Source organism: Gadus chalcogrammus, chromosome 13 (genome assembly GCF_026213295.1).
Source record: "Gadus chalcogrammus isolate NIFS_2021 chromosome 13, NIFS_Gcha_1.0, whole genome shotgun sequence".
Taxonomy (NCBI): domain Eukaryota; kingdom Metazoa; phylum Chordata; class Actinopteri; order Gadiformes; family Gadidae; genus Gadus; species Gadus chalcogrammus.
This window is the reverse complement of record NC_079424.1, coordinates 25332797-25351095: the sequence shown is the minus strand read 5'-3', so window position 1 is coordinate 25351095 and position 18299 is coordinate 25332797. Positions and strand designations below refer to the sequence as shown.

Genomic DNA, 18299 nt, shown 5'->3' with positions numbered 1-18299 from the left:
CAACAGTAAATGCAAGGCTCCTTTGTGTAGCATTGCCTACATACGGTCCAACAAGGACAATCAAATAACGAATGACCTCTGAGAGTCTGTAACTACGGACTTCCCCCGTTCCGATGACCCGGACTTCGCGCTCAAGAACCGCCTCATCCTCGCGGCCATCAAGGCGGCCCACCACCTGGACAACGCCTCCGGCCCGGACCCTCTCCCCATCATCGCCAGGCTCACCGCCTCCTTGACGGCCTCCATCCGCATCCGCCCTGCTGTCCCCAACGCCGCGACCCTTGGCTTCATTGATGGCAACGCTCGCAACTGGGGACACGCCACCACCATCCTCCTGCGGGACCACTACAGGGCTACGGTGGCCCAGAAGGTGAGTGAGCTCTCCTGCCCTGCGGACCCTGCCTGGCGGCGCAACTTTGATGTGGCTGCCTCCTGGGCCGCTCGCCAGTACGGCCACCGCCTCCGCCAGGACACGCGGACGCCCTGCTGCAGGCTCGAGACCCCCTCCGGCCGCGCCCCTGCCGCAGAGGACGACGCCTACCTCTGTCCCCGTCGGCACCCCCCTTGGCTCCACCCGCGCCCGGCTGACCTTCAACCCTCCGGCTGACAGCGCCATCCTGGACACGCCCACCAGGAGGTCCACGAAACGCGTCAGCAACGCGAGAAGGTCCCGGATGACCTTTGACCCGCCCGCGGACGTCGTCATGCCGATCACGCACACGTGCATGTTCTCCAGACGTGCCAGCACCGCCAGGAGGCTTGCATCACTTACCAGGAAGCCTCGTTCGGCTGCTCCACTGCTGAGGGGCTCATCAACGAGAACTCTCCGTAGCATGCCCCCAGGACGTCATCACCAGTGTGGGGTTGGGTTGGGGATCCAGGTGAGTTGTGTGATGATGCCATTTAATCTTGAACCTAACCCCAACCCTAACCCTAACCCGCCAGTGCCTCCTATCGACTCTCCTGATCTTCTTCCCTCCCCACCAACACCTGGGCACGCGAGTCCGGCCAGACCGTCCTCAACAAACACTACACCGCCCTCAGCCGTATCGTTGCCCTATAGGGCTCATGATTTGTGTTGTTGTGTGTGTTATTGTTGTTGCCCATCACCTGTTCACCCTTTATACATTTTAAGGTTCTTGTATATTGTGGTTGTTTTTGTTTTCTCCCGTGTTGTCCCGTGTGTCCCTCCCCGAGCCGTAGGTGTTTGTTGTTTTCGTGTGCCCCCCATCCCTCTCTCTCCTTCTGAGACGTGCCCCTCGCCTCGGCCCTTGCGCACGGCCCCTCGCCCCCTCGCCCTTTCACCGTCCACCCTAACCCCTCCCTCTCCTGGCCCTTACCTTAACCCCTCCCTCTCCTGGCCCTTACCTTAACCCCTCCCTCTCCTGGCCCTTACCTTAACCCCTCCCTCTCCTGGCCCTTACCTTAACCACTCACTCATCTGGCCCTAACCCTGACCCCTCACTCATCTGGCCCTAACCCTGACCGTCCCCCTCCCTGGCCCTAACCCTGACCGTCCCCCTCCCTGGCCCTAACCCTGACCGTCCCCCTCCCAGGGCCCTAACCCTGACCGTCCCCCTCCCTGGCCCTAACCCTGACCGTCCCCCTCCCTGGCCCTAACCCTGACCGTCCCCCTCCCTGGCCCTAACCCTGACCGTCCCCCTCCCTGGCCCTAACCCTGACCGTCCTCCTCCCTGGCCCTAACCCTGACCGTCCCCCTCCCTGGCCCTAACCCTGACCGTCCCCATCCCTGGCCCTAACCCTGACCGTCCCCCTCCCTGGCCCTAACCCTGACCGTCCCCCTCCCTGGCCCTAACCCTGACCGTCCCCCTCCCTGGCCCTAACCCTGACCGTCCTCCTCCCTGGCCCTAACCCTGACCGTCCCCCTCCCTGGCCCTAACCCTGACCGTCCTCCTCCCTGGCCCTAACCCTGACCGTCCCCCTCCCTGGCCCTAACCCTGACCGTCCCCATCCCTGGCCCTAACCCTGACCGTCCCCATCCCTGGCCCTAACCCTGACCGTCCTCCTCCCCGGGCTCTGACCCCTGACCCCGTTGTGACCCTGACCCTTACCATGTTCCCCTTCTGGTCCCCCTCACCACCGTTCTCAGGTCCCCCCCGTTTGGCTTGACCCCGCACCACTCGTGCGTGTGTGTGTGTGCGTCTGCCTCTCGGTTGTTTCCATTAGTTTCTATTCATTTATCTATTCATTTATCCGTTTATTATTTTTCATTTATCCCCTCATTGTATTGTGTTATTATTATTGTGTTATTATTTTTATTCATCTGCCCCGTTTTAATCGTTTACATTATTTAATCTATTCAATTCACTCTGTGTGTGTCTTCTCCATGCATCCCGAATGCTGCTTAGCATTGGTTTATTTGGCGTCCTCTGCTGACCACTGTGAATGTTTGCAGCCGTTCAGGCTTGTTTACCTGGCCTGGCGTCTGATTGGTCCCCCGCTTCCGGGTATCCATCTTGGAATGATGACGCGTGACGCACTTTCATTGGGACGCTCGTACTTTATTCCATACCTTCTATTGGTTTATTTGCCCCTTTATCCCCTCATTGAATTACGTTTATTGTCTTTTATTGTTGTTTATCGTTTTTATTCACCCGCCCCGTCCAATGTATTCGTTTATGTCCTGTCGGTACGATCGTTTACATTGTTTGACTCGCGTAATTCGTGTTTTGTGTGTGCTTCCCCGTACAGTCAGCATACCACATGTTATCGGTTTGTTTGGCGTCCTCTGTTGGCTGTCATCACCTATTGTCACCGTGCGGAAGTGTTGATCCAGCCTGGCACCTGATTGGCCCTCCCGCCTCCCGGGTTGCCGTGGTCACTTCTGCGCATGTCACGAACCAGTTCCTCTCCCTCCCCCTTGCCTGTCTGCGCAGTGGAACTCTGTGTGTGTGCTCGTCAACAACTATCACTGTCACCACGGCTCGTTTTTCGTTTTTTTGTATTTGTACGGACATATTCACGGTTTGTTGTTGCTATTTTATGTACCTGATGAAGTCACAATAGTGACGAAACGTCGTACTTTGCCCAACGGTAAGAAGTCAATAAAAACGGATTCTTACCGGACCACACTCGCGTTTCTTAGAACCTCCCGATCACTTTTTTAAATAAAACGAACCGTTGGATATGCCTGTTCCGAGCCACCACGACGACTGGACCCTGGTCCAGCGCGGCCGACGCCACCGCAGGCCCGGGACCCATCGGACATCCCCTCTCTGGTCAGTCTACCACCCGATAGACTCGCGCCTACAGCTAGACGCACATACGCGTCAGTCATGCACCCACATAGACGCGACTGGGTCCCCCGCGACCCATCTCCCCGGGGGGGGTCCCCTCCCTCCCCCCCTCCCCTCCCCTCCTCCCCCTCCCTCCTCCCCCCCTCCCCCTGCAGGCTCGAGACCCCCTCCGGCCGCGCCACAGAGGACGGCGCTCACCTCCGCCAAGCCCCGGCGCTGGACCCACGCCACGCCCCTCTGGTCAGCCCGTGCGTCCCCCCTTGGCTCCGCCCACGCCACGCCCCTCTGGTCAGCCCGTGCGTCCCCCCTTGGCTCCGCCCACACCATGCCCCTCTGGTCAGCCCGTGTGTGCCCCCTTGGCTCCGCCCACGCCACGCCCCTCTGGTCAGCCCGTGCGTTCCCCCTTGGCTCCGCCCACGCCACGCCCCTCTGGTCAGCCCGTGCGTCCCCCCTTGGCTCCGCCCACGCCCGGCTGGCCCTCGACATCCCGGCGGATGGCGTCGCCCCGGACACGCCCACCAGGGGGCCCACACGCCACGTCAGCACTTCAAGAAAGGCTCACGGCCTTCTCCTGCCCTGCCGCTGCCGCGGAGTGAGCCCCGCCCTTCCGGGTCGTCTCTCCTCCAGCCCCTCGCCACGCCCCTTCGTACGACTACGACACCCCCCTGTGCGTTTGCCGAGACCTCCGCTCGTCGGGACGCTGCCCCCGCCGTCACTCCCCTTGGCTCCACACGCGCCCGGCTGACCTTTGCCCCGCCCGCGGACAGCGTCACCAGACACGCCCACCAGGAGGCCCATCGGGCATGCCAAGGTACTGGGGGCGAGTCCCTTCTTGTCGGTAGCTACGCGACCCGGAAAAAAGGCTTCTGAAAAAAGAAAGAACAGATCACAATGTCTCACGATCGCTAGATTGGGGACCTCATAACCTTTGTGCTTTAATGTGGGCGTGTGTCGAGGATCTCGGGGAGTTGCATGATGATGGCCCGTGCACCCGGAGTCTCCTTTAATGCTTGTGCCTAACCCTAACCGTTTCTCTGGCACCTTCCTGTCAAAATATATTCACCGAAAACGGCCTGCACCGAGCACACTTAGGATTTTGCTGTGCAAAGCCGCTACGGCCAGCAGCATATGTGATGCCCGACTCCACATCTCGGGGGGGGAAGGTCGCACAGACTTGGCGCCGTTGGAAAGCCGCTCCTCCCTTTGGGGGGGGGGTGCGTCTGCCTCCCGTTTCTCTAGCACCTTCCTGTCAAAAGATATTCACCGGAAACGGCCTACACCGGGATGCACTTCGGTTAAAACCCCCTATCCTAACCCTAACCCTAACCTTTGTTGGTGTGCAACCTTTTTTAGTTTATTGTTTCTAGATCCAATAAATATTTACTTTTTTAACTGCTTCTGGAATATACTTACTCAATCTGGTCCACGGCGTGCAGTGATGTTGTTCAGACCTTCTCCTTTTGTCCTGGTGGTCTATTGGGCGGTGAGTACCCCAACATCTGTGTGTTCAGTTCAGTTTTTTCTAAAGTGTGTACACACTGCAAGACTATGAGAAGATAAAACACACACAGAGAAACAACAGGGACACACTCCTGCCTTCCCCGAACAATGCCATTCCAACATTAAGGCTTTTTTTCATTACAGAAGAGAGTATGGGTTTGTGATTTTTGGGCGTGTGTCCATGTGTGTGCATATATATACATATATATGTATGTGTGTACACTGAAGACCGACACAACATCTACTACGATCTACTCAACCAACCGGCCCAACTCCACCCGCCCCCCCTCCCTTGAACCATTCTAGGGTCACTTATTGGGAACTACCACCAGCCCACAACCAGCTTACCACCAGCCTACCAGACGATCAGCAACATCTTGTTTCCTGACCTGAACACAATCTACCTCCCAGCTAAGACAATTCACCATCGGACCAACCACATCCCACCAACCCTCTACCTTTGACTTTGTCCTTTTTGGTTTTGCATAGTTCATTCCCTTACAATTTTTATTTTTTATTTCTTATTTTTAGTTTACTCTACGATCTGACTCACAGCTGCATAACCACAACTACATCTGTTCTAGCAAATCTTTTTTTCAATGCGAATTGCGGTTTAACCTTATTATAGTTTGTTTTGCATTTTTCTTCTGTTTTCCCTTTTTCTTTTCTTTTTTTATACCCCAACCCCTTCCCCGCTTTTCTTTTTCTTTTGAATTAGTCTGGGTCCCCCTTTAAAATGGCTAACTCTTATAAAAACAGATTTAGCCTATTGGGTACCTACAACACAGTACCACAGAAGCCTCCTCCTTCCAAGGTTACTCCTGTTGGGACACACACATCAAGCAATTCAGAGTTTTTATTAAGCAAAACATATTTTAAACTTCTCCAATCCATCCACCACACAGAGATTCTGTCGGAAGCCCTCATTACAGGGGTCCCCCCACTGGGGATGGCTAGAAAGGTAGCTTACCTCACAGCCTTCATCAAACCGGCGGCTCCGGACGACATTGTTTTAACTGAAATTAAGAATAACACAATTGACTGGTTGAATAATAATTTACGGATCCTACAGAAACATTATGGAAGAATCCGAAAGGATTTCCCCTTGACCCTGAGCCCATTTAGTGAGGAGGCCCTTGATAGAGCTCTTAGATGGGCCCGCCAAAGGTACGGCAGAGGCCTGACTCCCTCATCTATCACTACACTTCGCTCACTGTTAACCAGTCTTACTGCCGATCTGCCACCACCTACTACTCCACTGCTTATCTCAGACAACACAACCTTCCCACCGCTCCCTACACGACCACTAACTGCTTCATTTCCCTTCAAACACCGCAACACACTCATCTTACCTTCCAGGCCCTTACCTATCCCTTCTCTTCTCTCCCTCCCACCATTTTCCCTTGGTTTGGCCCGACGCTTTCCTCCCACCTCTACAGCTACACCAGCCCCTCAACCACCAGGGCAAAACCACCCTCCCCTACCACAACGCCTCCCGGTGGTCAGACCACGTCCACCTCCTGTCATCTTACCAGCACAGACTACCTTAACTGACACCATTCCTCCAACTCCTATAGATCACACCTCAGTGACCCTCCTTAAGTCTTCCACACCAGACCTTGAACCCCCAATTACATCTCTTACCTGTTCAACCCCCAGACCCAGTCGTCTCTCCCGCAGGAGAAACCCGACTCAGGGGCAGCTTTGCCCTTTGACCTCTCCACTGATGTTGACCTCCTCACCGCCTTCTCTGACGGAGGAGACCACTTTAACAGTCGTCAAACAAAATAACACAAACCAGAATGCAAAAAAACAACCCAACCTGCTCACCTTCATTGCCCAGATCCACCCTTGTTCTCCTTCACCTCCTTTGATCCCTCCTGCAGATGGATCTACCACAACAGGGGAAGAACCGAACATCACATCATCTCACCAGGCTCCATCTCCTCTTCCTACCTCTTCCTCCTCCCCCTCCTCTCCCCCATTACTCCTCCCCTCTCCATCTGAATCATCGGTAGATGACCAATCCGGGTCCCCTTCTTGCTACCAGCCCCGTTTACACCCTTACACCAACCGGAAGGCCTCCATTTGGTCCCTCCCCATTAGACAACCGGTCATTATTATGGGAGATTCTAATATTGCCCGCATACCTACATTTAAATTGGACTGTATCCAGGCAGACAGCTATCCAGGAGCGACACTTAGACATCTCACGGCCATCCTGCTTAGGCTTACGTCCCCTAGACCGGACACAAAATTGACAACTGCCTTAGGGTACAGACAGCACTCACCATCATCAAAGACACCCGTCGATTGGTCAGATTAGCCAGAGAGAAGTTCCCACAGGCCCGTATTGTTATCCCTCTGCTAACCGTTTCCATCAGGTTATCCACCTGCCAACTTCGCTGTGTTAAAGCATTTAACACCTTTGTTAGAGATCACATAGAGGACGTGGACTCCCGCTCTAGCTACCTCAACCGATTATCTTTACTCAAATTTCAGACCACTCGTGATAACATCCACTGGACTCCGGAGACGGCGAGATCGATGATGAGGGACTGGCTGGACCAACTGGGTTTACAGTTGGGTCGCCAGGCGCAGCGCCGCCCCCCCGGTCTCCCTTTCCAATGTCACTAACCTCTCCACCGTCCAGCTGTCCCCGCTAGAACGCGAGGTCCTCGAACGGGGCCTCGCCTTCATCCCGACACCGTCACTTCCAGACCGCGACCTGTTGAGGCGAGACATGCACACATATCACCGGCGTCTTAAAATTCTGGATTATTCTGATTTTGATCGATTTTTCCCATCTACCGTTTACCATACCGTCTATGTGGGAGCCAGCCATGGAGTCCGTCTCGACACCCATACGCAAGCTGATTGACCCCGACCTCCGGTCCTTTCGTGACCTCTGACCCAGACGTCATAAAGGGGAGGGTAATATCAACACCCAACAACAGCAGGCTCTTGAAGATCTAAAATCTCGGCAGGAGATTATTATTAAACCGGCAGATAAAGGTGGTCAAATAGTCCTACAGGATCGGACCAATTACGTTTTGGAGGCGACACGTCAACTTCACGACACTACATATTATCGCCCTCTCACGCAGCTGATGTACTTGGAGACACAAACGATGGTCAGAACTTTAATTGATCAAATGAAAAAAGAACACCTTAGTACTGCGAAACAAGCCAACTACCTCTACGGCCCGGATCTCCCTCGTGCCAGATCATTTTATCATAAACATAAGGCCCCAGAGAGCTGGACTGTACCATATCTGGTCCCTCCGGGTCGTCCCATTGTGAGCGACTGTGGTTCGGATTCTTATCGCCTGGCAGAATTTTTTGATTATTATATAAATCCCCTGTCCCATTCACACCCGAGTTACGTCAAAGATACGTATACATTTGTAAATAAACTGAAACATTTAACCGTCCCCGACGGTTAAATGGGGACGGTTGAATGTTTATTTTCTCTCTATACCAATATCGATACTTCTCTTGGCTTGGAGGCTGTTAAAAAAAAAGCCTTGGAATCATAACCCGTTTTATCTCGTCCTGATTATTTTATTTTACAATTTTTACAGCTTACCCTTACCCAGAACGATTTTCTGTTTGATAAATCTTTTTTCCTCCAAATAAGCGGTTGCGCTATGGGTAGAAAATATTCACCGGCCTATGCAGACATCTATTTGGCTGACTGGGAAGAATCAGCTCTTCTCAAATGCCCGTCACGCCCGCTCCTATATTATCGGTACCTTGATGACATTTTTGGCTTATGGGATAAATCCGAGACAGAATTAAATCACTTTATTCACATTCTTAGTTCACACCACCCCCGTATCACACTTAAACATACTCTTCATCTCCAGCAGGTCCCCTTTTTGGACACCATAGTCTTCTTTACTGAGGTAAAGGATGGTTACAAAACATTAGGCACTAAAGTATATTTCAAAGACACTGACAGACATTCTTTATTATTTAGCAGCAGCTACCATCCCCGACACACTTGTAGTTCTATTATCAAATCCCAACTTATCCGCTTCCATCGTATTTGTTCCCTCCCTCACCATGTAGTGGAGGCTACTAGGACCCTTTTTGAGGCCCTTAGGCCCCGCGGTTACTCCAAACTAGGGCCCGACCGATATGTTTTTTTCAGGGCCGATACCGATACCGATATTTATGAAAATGGGAGGCCGATAACTGATATGTGCAACCGATAAATAGAAGAAAAAAATTCTCAAATTAATTAAAAATGGCACACACTGACTCGAACTTCCATTGAGTGTTTTTAATAGTAAACATTTTAAGTACAGGGAGCTGCCAGCAGCATTTGTAAAATAAAGCCGAACTTAACTTAGAATAACTTAACATAGAATAAAACTGGGAAAAAATAAATAAATAAATAATCTTCAATAAAAAATAAAATCACTCCCTGCTATGAGAAATGAGTAAAACATCACTGTAGAACTACTTTGCAATGAACCATAGGCTGGTTTAATGCCCAAGCCTAATATTGCCAATTAAGTAAAAGAACATATAAATTAAATGTTCTTTTAATGCAATCTAATACAGTATATGCAATCTAATAGACATATTTAGAAAATAAATATTTTATACAAACTAAATCTATTTTCAGACATTGTAAAAAAATAAATAAAAATTGTACATATAAATTGTAAATAATTTATAGTATGTCTCTATATAAAAATAGTCAAAATCATATAGATAAGCCTGTATATTTCTGTAAATATACGGCACTAGTAGTTTACTGAAAGTAAAAAAAAAAATATGCAAACTACAGCACGTATAACCACCTCCTGATTCAAGAGTTTATTTTACGTCTAGTGGCTGTGCTGGGCTGCTTGTCTGCCTCTGGGTGGCGAGGTGAAACGAAAGCATTTAGGTATAAGGTTTTCACGTCACAAATAAAGGCGAATTACAAAGAAGTATTTGGATCATTGTACCTAGCGCACATCAAATGCCAGCACTTTGAGATCACACCAGGCGTGATTAAATGGTCAAAGGGCCTGGGAACGCACAATAAAGAAACAAATAGACTGAACGTACAATGTGCCTTTAGGGCCTGAGTCGCGTAGCGTAGTGTTCATGAAGTTGTTTACCTAACACCAAGTTAGTTAGCGCAAGCCAAAATTAACTACCAGATGCTGTCGTATCTCTGTAGCTACTTGCTGCTAGCTACTGCTAGCCTGTCTGTCTACCCGTAACAAGATGTTACACCAGTTTGAAACGCAGCGACTGGCCAAAACTTAATTCTATTTAACTTAATTTGAGGGACATTGCGACCAATCACCGTTGGTTCTTCCGTGCTCTATGCTGGCTCTTACTCAGGCAGGCTATAAAGTAGCTAACAGGCTATCAAGTAGCTAGCAGGCTCTAAATGGTTCGTCTCGGGAACAAACAAACACGTTTTATTTGGTCTTTATTGACCACGGCTTTCAGTCCACCTTTCGTGTAGAACTACAGACACGTTCACGTTTCCATGTGGGGTTTTAACAATAACTGTAGTAGGACTATACACCATGTTGAGACTGCTCTATGGACAACCTTTTCAGTGAGGAGTATTCGCTGTCATTCTGGTTGTCCTTGCGTGAGCTAAGGTTTGTGTCGTTATTACACAGATCAAATGAATCGGTTTCACAAATTAATAAACACCTTGTGGTGCCGTGCTTCTGCAACGTTGGTGTGTTTGTGACATATTGCAGGGGATATTGCTTCGCATATGCTTACCTCGAAGGAAATGTGTTTTCTCTGCTTTAAGTTGTATTCGCAGCACCGTCCTTAGCCCCACTTGGCCGTCTAAAAACCGCTCACGAGTCACAGGGAGCGTGAAGGCACCCCGCCCCGCTTGCAGCCTTGCGTGTTGATTGGTTGTATTCCGTGTGCCAAACAAATCAGATGCTGTGACGGGCGGGGCAACTTGGCAAGGCTCATGAATTCCAAGTGGCAAGAGCGGAAGGCGCGTTCAGAACGAAACGGCTGCAAAATTGGTTGTGAAAATTATATGAACTTATCGGTGGGAATTTATGGAAAGTATGGCCGATACCGATATCCCCAAAATGTTAAATATCGGCCCGATATATCGGTGCGGCCGATAATCGGTCGGGCCCTACTCCAAACGCTTTCTCCGTACTATCAAGCATGAAGTAGCCGCTCTCTTTCCATCCAACCAGGCCAACTTCTCTGGAAAAAACAAAAACATAGATCAGCAATTAATCCCACTCGTCACAACATTCTCTCGCTCACTAGGCCCCCTTCACCAAGCCATCAAACAGCATTTCAACGCTGTTAAACTTCGAACCACTCCACTCGCAACCTTTAAAGTCATCATGGCATATCGCCTCAATAAAAATGTAAAAGATATGCTGGTTCATACGGCACTAAATAAGACGATACGCACAACCTTGGATCCCTACTTCACTCACCTCAAATACATCTTCAACTTGGCAAACTCCCATCTGGCAGACCTTCTCGCTGCTTTCCACCAATGTTGTTTATGCCATCCAATGCAGACAAGGTAGAACCATCTATGTGGGCGAAACAGGTGCCACTATAAAACAGAGACTTTACCAACATATATATCATATTCAGAGGGGGACGGTTTCAAAGTTATTGTACGCCCATTTTGACAAACATGATATTTCCAACTTTTCCCTCTCTGGCCTGGAGACCAATCTAGGTTGGACCCTGGTCCAGAGAAGGGCAGCGGAGAGAAGGTGGATTTTCAGGCTTGATTCTACTGCTCCGTTGGGCTTAAATGAGGGTGGTCCTCGCCCCCCTTCGTAACTCATCTGTTTATTATTTATTCCTTCCTTTTAGTTCCAGTCAACATCCAGCCCTTACTATAACTTAACCATAACCTCCTCCATCTCCTCTCCTAACCATAACCCCCTCCATCTCCTCTCCTACCCATAACCCCCTCCATCTCCTCTCCTACCCATAACCCCCTCAGTATCCTCTCCTACCCATAACCTCCTCCATCTCCTCTCCTAACCATAACCTCCTCCATCTCCTCTCCTACCCATAACCTCCTCCATCTCCTCTCCTAACCATAACCTCCTCCATCTCCTCTCCTAACCATAACCCCCTCCATATCCTCTCCTACCCATAACCTCCTCCATCTCCTCTCCTAACCATAACCTCCTCCATCTCCTCTCCTACCCATAACCTCCTCCATCTCCTCTCCTACCCATAACCTCCTCCATCTCCTCTCCTACCCATAACCCCCTCCATCTCCTCTCCTACCCATAACCTCCTCCATCTCCTCTCCTACCCATAACCTCCTCCATCTCCTCTCCTAACCATAACCTTCTCCACCTCCTTCCTAACCATAACCTTTCTTGTCTATATTATAGCTCTTCCCCCTACCCCAACCCTTTATTATTATTATTATTATTTTATTATTTTCTTTATCCTTTTTATTATCATTATCTTATTATCTTATTAGCCAAAGTTATTATTTTAATATATTTGCTTGTGCCTGTGCCCTCCGCTCTCTCCCATGTGCCACTTGCTCAACCTAACCCTAACCCTAACCCTACGCAAACATATTCATGGCCGAATGGGAGGTGGCAGCCCTGGCGTCCTGTCCCAAAAAAACGGTACACTATTTTAGATTCCTGGATGATATTTGGGGGGTGTGGCCACACTCTAGGGAGGATTTTGACGGCTTTTTAACCATTCTAAACACTCACAACCCGTCCATCACTATTAAATCTACCTTTAGCCCCTCTGTTGACTTCCTAGACACGACCACATTTAAGGGCCCAGAGTTCCCATCCACATCCCGGCTGGACATCAAGGTCTACTTTAAAGACACTGACACACACGCTCTGCTGCACAAGTCCAGCTTTCACCTCAGAAACACATATGCCGGGCTTGTAAAATCACAATTGCTTAGGTTCCATAGGATCTGCTCTAGGCCTGGGGACTTTCAGTCAGCCACCAAGGTACTATTCTCTGGCTGGTCCTGTGGGAACCAACGCGCGGGCATCGATCGCGAGGACGTTCCGCGCTAACGTACGTGGACGTGCTTAAGAAAGATGCGGGAGCTGAAAGTTCTTCGGAGCTGGCCGGGTGTATGGAGAACCGAGAGGATTGGAGACTCCGATGGAAGCTCGTCTGAGGACGACCGAGAGATTCTCTGCGTTGTCCACCAGAGGGTACTGCAGATCGTTTCTGAGAAAGGCCCTCGGAACGTTCAGAGAAACCAAAGCGGTTGCTGTTGGCCCTCATCTCCCCTTCGTTACCACCTACTCCCCGTTGGCGGTTCGTCTAGTGAGGGAAATTAAAAACAATTTTTCACACATGGTTAGTTCAACCACCCTCCTTAATAACTTTAGCATCATCGCAGCGTTTAGGAAGAACAAGAACCCCCGGGACATCCTTGTCCAGGCTAAACTCCATTCGTCGTCTCGCCCTAGACCGAATGCGCAGGGCCAATTTTTCCGGTACCGACCCTGGGTACGCAATCAAACCACACACGACGTGTTCCCTACACAGGGACGGGGGAGCCCCCTCTCCAAGAACTGTGTCTATTTAATCTGGTGCGACGTCTGCGGCGCTCAATATGTGGGAGAAACCCAAAACACTTTGCTCACTAGGTTCGCCCAGCACAGGTACAACATTCTGCGAGAGAAGGACACACACCTCCCTCTAGTGCAACACTTTACTATGCACGGCTTGCTCTCACTGTACACCACGTCGTTACATAGCAACCTTAGGTGGTCTACCGCTAGCAGACGTCAAGTCGAACGCCTCTGGATTCGACGTTTGGGTACCGTACAGTGTTGGGCAAGTTACTTCCAAAATGTAATATATTACTAGTTACTTGCATTTGAAAGTAATACGTTTCTTTACAATATTACCTTCTGTGTAGAGTAATAAGTAATAAGTTACTTATTACTTTCACCAAAATAAACATTCAGGACAAGGCGGAGGGGGGGGGGGGCAAACATTAAAGTCTAATGAGGTCTATATTGCATCTGCATGTAGTGTGTTCCATGAATGGCTGAATTACAATAATGTTATGATATAGAATAATTAAACAACCAAAACCTTTACACGACATGACACAAACTCTTTTTCTATGCCTCATTTATTAGCTCCTTAGTTACAAAGTGCAGCCACACAAACATTTAACAAAAAAAGTTGCATTTCCATGAAATCAAACATGTTAATAGTTTATACTATTTCAATAATAAAATAAAAGTGCACTTCAAGAATGACGTCTAACAGCCACCAGACAGGGCATGTTTTGTAATTAAGTATTTTAGAACCTGAGCATATGTCCTGCCCTGAAATAGCAGTAAATAGCAGTAATAAAAAAGAGCATGAGAACAGCATAAATAATGAAACACATTCAACATTTCAGTCCCACAGAGACTTTACAAGGAACTTATGCTTAGAGCCTATTAATGTTTTGGTTAGGACCAAACAACAAAGTCTTAATAGACAAAATATACAGCCAAACAAGGGCTGGAGTCTGTGTGGCTCGGATTGTAACCAAGCCCCCAGGAACACTGCATACTTCCGCAATCCACCAGTGCTCAGCGGCCAAGCCTGGTATTGCAGCTGTTTAAGCGGGCTGTGGACGGGTCCCTCAAATCATGGGACCCAGAAGTAGATATCTCCGTTCACTCCAATACAAGTGGGGAACAGGAATGTGTCTCCGCAAAAAATGTCTGGATATCAATCAAAGGCTAATAATTACCTTCATGCCATGTCCTCAAAACGCCTCCTCAAGCGTTTTATTAGCCCTTATCTCGCGGGGGAAGAGGGGTGTGCAGCTGAAAGGAGTCGTAGTGAAACAAATGGCATCCGAGAGGGCCTAGTTCAGTGCTCCGTTAACGTGTCCGATTTTTGGACTGGTTCATCTGCTGCTCAATAACTCTTACGGTACTCTGCTTGCAATCATTGTGATTCATCATGTATTGATCCATTTATTCAAACGATCCAAAGACAAAGAACAGGTGCATTACGGTATCATTTTATATTGTTGTTGGACCGGAGTGGGGGGATGGGCACGCATGCGTTCTATATTTCTGCATCCGGTACGTCACGGACTAGCCCACGTGTCTTGGCCCCATAACGCGGAAGCAAATCGCTCCTGTATGTTACCCTGCGCCACTGAGCAGTTTGTATAGGAATGAATGGGCGGCCACTTTCCAGTCCGTGGTCCATCCTTTATTATGTCCATGATTGTAACGCGTTACCGGACTCAGTAACTGTAATAATATTACCGAAATATAGTTAGTAACGCGTTATATTACTCCGTTACTGACTAAATGTAATATATTACGGTAACGCGTTACTTTTGTGCCCAACACTGGTACCGTACAACAGGGGGGCCTTAACGTGCGCGGGGGGGCTTGGGGATCAGGTTCGGGAGCCCTAACCCTAACCCTCAACAAATTAAAATCTCGCCATGATTATTATCAAACCGGCGGATAAGGGAGGGCAATTGTAATACAGGATCGAACTAATTACATTCTGGAGGCGACACTTCAACTTAATGACCCCATCTACTATGGCCCTCTCACGCAGCCCATGTACCTGGAGCGTCAGGCGATGGTTAGGGTCTTAATTATTCTACCTTCTCCCCAAAATACACAAACCCCCAGAGAATTGGACTGTTCCATTCGTGGTCCCTCCGGGTCGCCCCATAGTAAGTGACTGTGGCTCTGAATCGTACCATTTGGCGGAGTTTATAGATTTATATATTAACCCCCTATCCCATACTCACCCGAGCTACCTCAAGGACACATATACATTTGTTAACAAGTTAAAAAGTCTCACCGTCCCCGATAACACGTTTATCTTTTCAATCGATGTAGATTCCTTATACACGAACATTGACACTGTCCTGGGCCTTGAGGCGGTGAACCATCTCGTCCTGATACATTTATTTTAAAGTTCTTAGAAATCACTCTCACCCGTAACGACTTTTTATTCGACAAATCGTTCTTTTTACAAATATGCGGCTGCGCCATGGGGAGGAAATATTCACCGGCCTACGCGGACATTTATCTGGCCGACTGGGACGAATCTGCATTTCTTAAATGCCCGTCACGCCCCTTAATTTATTTCCGTTATCTAGATGATTTCTTTGGCCTCTGGGACAAATCCGAAACGGAATTCAACCACTTTATGCATATCCTCAACTCACACCACCCCCGTATCAAACTCAAACACACTCTCCATCTCCAGCAGGTCCCCTTCCTTGACACAATAGTTTTTTTCACAGAGACGAAGGATGGACACAAACATTAGCCACCAAGGTTTATTTTAAAGACACTGACAGGCATTCCTTATTATTTAACACCAGCTACCATCCCCGGCATACTTTCAGCTCCATCATCAAGTCCCAACTAATCCGTTTCCACCGCATCTGCTCTCTACCTCATCACGTAGAGGAGGCCACCAGGACCCTTTTCAAGGCCCTTAGACCCCGCGGCTATTCCAAACGTTTTCTTCTGACTATTAAAGGGGAAGTGACCGCCCTCTTCCAGCCAGGCCGGCCCGTTCTCCCTGGAAAAAAAGAACACGGAACATAGGTTAATTCCATTCATTACAACATTCTCGCGACAACTAGGCCCCCCTCAAGCAAGCTATAAAACAACATTTTAATTCTGCCAAACCTCAAACCGCCCCACTCGCTTCTTTTAAAATGTTAATGTCATACCGCCGTAATAAAAATCTGCAGGACATGCTAGTCCATACGGCACTCAACAAGGCAATACGCACAACCTTCGACCCCTATTTTACTAACCTGAAGTACATCTTCAACTGTCGAGCCGGTGTCCCCATCTCGCAGACCTTCACACTACTCTCCTGCAATGTCGTCTACGCCATCCAGTGCAAACTATGCAGGATCATCTATGTGGGCGAAACGGGAGCTACTATCAAACAGAGGTTATACCAACACATTTACCATATTCAGAAAGGAACAAACGATAAACGGCTGTATACTCACTTCATCTCACATCATATCAACAACTTTTCATTGTCCGGTCTAGAGACCAATGTCGGTTGGTCCCTGGTCCAGAGGAGAGCTGCTGAGAGAAGGTGGATCTTTAGGCTTTCCTCCATAGCCCCGTTTGGACTAAATGATGATCCGTCTCGCCCCTCCATCCGTCCCGGTCCTAAAACATAGCCACTCCATCAGTTCCTTACCATAACCTCTTCCCTCCCCCCCTCCTAAACATAACCTTTCTCCCATATTTTATTGATTTTATTGATTTTATTGAAGCAAAAGTTGTTAACGTATTTTAATTGCTTGTGCCCGTGCCCTCCTCCTGTTACATGGTAGTAGTGCATGGGAGACTACATGATAGTCCCATGTACTGCTGCATGGCGCATGAGGGAGCGCCCTAATCCTAAACCTAACCCTAACCCCAACCCTAACCCTAACACTGTCGTAACCCGCCAGTGCCTCCTACAGTCTCCTCGGACCTTCCCTCCCTGCCACCATTGCCTGCTCTCCCTTGAACCCCACTGGGATCTCTGTTACATGGACTGCACCGCCTCAGGGTCATCACTGTTTGATATTTGTTCTATGACTATCTATGTGCTATGACCTTATGTGTTGCTTGTGCTTTATTATGTACATACTTACCTTTTATCCTCTACATGATGTAAGGTTCATGCATTGGATTGTTCATTTATTAAGTGTGATCCCGTTTAGATTACCTACCTGCCGTTGGTTCTTTATGTTTGATGTTTTATGTTTCATGTTAGTGTGTGTGCCCCCCTCCCTCAATGCCCCCTCCCTTAGAGCTGTGCCCCTCGCCCTGGCCCTTACCTCAGCCTACCTGGCCCCGTCCCCCTTCTGCCTCCACCACAGACCGGGCCCTCATCATGGTTTTTATCCTCTTCCCCTAGCCCCCATCCTAACCTCTCCCTCACCTGACCCTGACCTTAACCCCGCCCCCCCTGGCCCTAAACATAACCTCTCCCACCCCCCACCCTAACCCCAACCCCCTCCCTTACCTAGCCCTCACCCTAACCCCACCCCCTCTGGCCCTAAACATAACCTCTCCCACCCCTTATCCTAACCCTAACCTCCTCCCTCACCTGACCCTAACCCTAACCCGGGTCCCCCCCTGATCCTAAACATAACCCCTCCCACCCCTGACCCTAACCCCCCTCCCCATCTGATCCCCATCCCAGCCCCCGCCCCCCCACAAAGGATCCCCCATTTTCTTTTTTTCATACCACATGTGTGTGTGTTTTTACTCTGGCCCCCCCCCCCCACCCCAGGGGCCCCCCTCAGTCCCCCCATTTTTTATTTTTCATAACATTTATGTGTGTTCATTCTGCCCCCCCACCCCAGCCCCAGGGCCCCCCCTCCGTCCCCCTATTTTTTATTTTTGATATATATATATATGTATATTATTATTAATAACAATATTATATTAATATGATCTTCCACTGCACCCACTGTTATTATTTGGTATTTTTTGTTATATGCCCCGTGCCCCCCTTCCCTGTCATCCTTTTATTTACTTATTCCTCATCCCCCAC

The 18299-nt window shown here is 49.3% G+C and overlaps 1 protein-coding gene and 1 long non-coding RNA gene across 2 annotated transcripts in view; one reads left to right on the top strand and one right to left on the bottom strand.

Moving 5' to 3' along the window:
- LOC130401541 (uncharacterized) overlaps nt 1-18299 on the top strand; it is a 191568-nt gene that overhangs the window by 57335 nt on the left and 115934 nt on the right. The gene's annotated exons all lie outside the window — the stretch shown is intronic.
- On the bottom strand, nt 5319-6581 carry LOC130401544 (uncharacterized). Its single transcript, XR_008903854.1, has 3 exons — nt 6402-6581; nt 5728-5773; nt 5319-5578 (listed from the first exon to the last, which is right to left on the bottom strand). It is a non-coding gene; the product is annotated as an uncharacterized LOC130401544 (long non-coding RNA).